This window comes from Otolemur garnettii, unplaced genomic scaffold, assembly GCF_000181295.1.
Source record: "Otolemur garnettii isolate 467f Iridium unplaced genomic scaffold, OtoGar3 scaffold00054, whole genome shotgun sequence".
In the NCBI taxonomy this organism is placed as follows: Eukaryota; Metazoa; Chordata; class Mammalia; order Primates; family Galagidae; genus Otolemur; species Otolemur garnettii.
In genome coordinates this window covers 9,121,178-9,124,474 of record NW_003852449.1, presented here as the reverse complement: position 1 = coordinate 9,124,474, position 3,297 = coordinate 9,121,178, and positions in this window count along the sequence as shown.

Genomic DNA, 3,297 nt, shown 5'->3' with positions numbered 1-3,297 from the left:
TTCCTTTGGAGGCTAAATGTTCTAATTTGTCTCTATTGATGCATTAACCATGCAGTTTTCACAGCCCTTCTTTTGTGTGAGTGCGTTCCATCTACACGAATGCGGAGAGAAATGTAGCCATATCTTCTTACAAACCTCAAACTAAATCTCTAATTAATAGAGCTTTTTCTAATGAATTATTTACATTTCCTTCAACAACAAAGGTAGTGAAATAATTCATTATTTAATATTCTTTAATTATGTTTATCCACAGTGACTATCTTGTCTTTTGTGTTCTATTTTATGCAAAGCGATTTTGATTTTTCCAAGTGAAGCTAAGAGGGAGTGTAACTTAAATAGGCACCTAATAAACAACAATGGTTACAGAGGATATAATTTCCTTTAGAAGTGATGCCTATATGTAGCAATTACTAGTGACACGCAGTCTAGGCGTTGTTAAGTGATCGCATTACCCTTCAATCAAAATCAGCTGTGTTATCATTACTCTAACAAATAGACTGACAGAGAAATGATGACTTTTGCTTTAACAGATATCTTTTAAAAAAAAATTGGTCCCTTTTGATCTTTGAAAAAAATCATTCAATTTTCACTTTAATTTTCTAACCCCATAGTAGGGGTAAAAATAATGTGTGAAAAAATTATTATAGTTCATTTTGGGGGAATGAATTTTCAGAATTTCAGAATTAGCACTTTTGTCTAAAGTACAACCTGAGTGTTGTACTAATGAAGACATATAAGCTGAGTCACGCAGCAAGAATTCTATTACTATTCCTCTTACAGGAAGGAAAGACCTCTTACTAGATGCTGCCTCCCGAGGGAGCCTTTCCAAGATGACCAAGACTATTTCTTGACATGGCTTATCCTGGGCAGTTATAGCCTCCTTGCAGCCTACATTGTGAGCCACATCAGACATCCCGCCATGATTCATTAAATGAATGATCCACTGTCCATTTTTTTAATGCACTTGAAAATGAGTGAAACATTCCAGTTTTAGTTCCCTAAACATATCAGAGGCTGTGAAAGTTCTGGAACAAGAGCCATAGATAAAACAACAACTTAGCTAAAGGAATATTTATTGAGGACATTGGTCATTAAAATCTTTGGTTACACTGAGGAACTTTAAGTTATCACCACATCACCTGCTTTTATTTTGATTACTGAGAAGTGTAGAATCCAAATTTAAGATCACTGGAGCACCATGACACTACATTTGATATGTTTTATGTCCTTCCTCTTGTAGAACTAATTTCATGATCATTTTGCTTGTTATGATCCTCTGTATTTATATTTCATCATTATTAAATGCCTGTACTATTTCCAAGTGCTACATTTTGATACTTAGTTTGGAGTATTAAGACAGATTATTTAAGAAAGCACAATAGCTGGATAACATATTGGAAAGAGTGTCAAGTAATATGTACTGTGTTGTACTAAAGGGGCAAATAGACAGGATTTAAAAGGAACATCTGCTAGATAGGCATGAGCAGAAATTTTCTAATAATTCTTCAAGTCCCAAATGTAATGGGTTTTCCTCAAAAGCTATTGAATCTTCAACATTGCACATGTTTAAGCAAAAGCTAAGCAACTATCCATCTGGCAAGTTTTTGGATTGGAAGAAAGGTTGAACTAGAAGCCTTCGGAAATCTTTTCCATTGTATGATTCTATAATTAAATATGCTATCCTTAATGAACATTTGTTATCTCCACAGGGTGAGGAACTTATGGCATGAGTTTCCATGCTGTCTTCTTGCCAGGTCTAGAAATTAAATTAAATTAAATCTATCAGCAGCTGAAATTGAGAATGAAGGAAAATTATGTCATAATGACTCAGCGTCTGAGGTCTTTGAATATTCGCTTAAAACCTTCCCTTTATTGCCAACAAGACGTCATAGTCTGTCCAGATCACATGCTATGACTCTAGGTGGAAGAAACCAAATGAAGAGAAACACTGATGCATTCAAATTAAGATCCTACAAGAGTTTGATAAAATAATTTTAATATTCTGAATATTAAAAAGTGGATAATTGGCCATATCACAGATATATTTTAAAAATAGTTCCTATAATGTAGAATATTTTAAAGATTACTGCCACTGAAAAGGTATACATATTTAGTTTGGGGAGGTTGAAAGTCCACTTTAAGCCAGGAAACTAAATTGAAATGGCATATTTAATAGCTCCTCAGATCTATCATTATATTTATGCAATATAGGAAAGTTAAACGAATTCTGAAATCACTAAATTATTCACTGAGGTGACTCATCTTAAGCAAATGAGCTGACACATTGCATATAAATATTTTAAGTGGTCTCACCAATATAAATATTTGGTGGTCTCAGAAAGGTGTTATTTATTGCTTTGAGATTTTCGTTAGAGATACTTGAAAAAGTATTATTTAAAGGTACATAATAAATTAATACAACCAGAGAAAAATATGTGATTTCTATATATTCAAGCGATTAGAAATTCCAAGATTATGCAAGTATAAAATTTCAAACCCTAATACAAATTTGATTTTGACCAAACTTAAAGTAAAAATGAATCAAGTATGATCAAGAAAAAGTGACTGAAAACAAATCAAAACTAAAGATCAAGTTGAAACAAGACAATTGAAACATGACTGTGTCCTTAGAGGACAAAAGAGATAAATACTGTTTATTTTAAAATTTTGGAAGTGATAGTGTCTGTTTCTTGGTGAAGTAGTGATGCTCAAACCCTGTAGGAGCCTATTGGCCTCTGGTTGCTGGTCTTTAACTGCCATGAATTCCTGTATTCCTGATCATTTAAGGTCAAGGTCTTCTGCCTTAATGGATTAATTAAGAAAAATAAATTGCGATTGCAATATATAAATGCAAATAGCCTAACCCCAAAAGACTGCCTCTTCAGCTCTGCCTAAAAAGTGATCCTGATACCAGAACTCATGGCAAACACTATCTAGTAAACACAAATCGTAATCCACTTCTCCAAATTAGGCATGTTTAAGTACAAGAGAAATTAGATCTTAGTATAAATTGTGGAGACAATGGCCAAAGTGCCCTACAATCCAAAAAAGCAAATTGGAACCAGATAGCAATACAATCTGTACAACAGCAAGATTTTATAGAAGTTTATAAGCAGGTAACACAAACCTCAGTTATCATAAAGAGAATTTTTATTTTAATTACAAAATACTTTGGAGAACAAATAAAGAATAAAATGTGGCAGATACTCTTGTACCTCTTCACCTGATTTAGCAAAGGTCGACATTTTGCCACATTGGCTTCAGGTTTCTATTGGTTTTTTTTTAAATGAAAGTTAA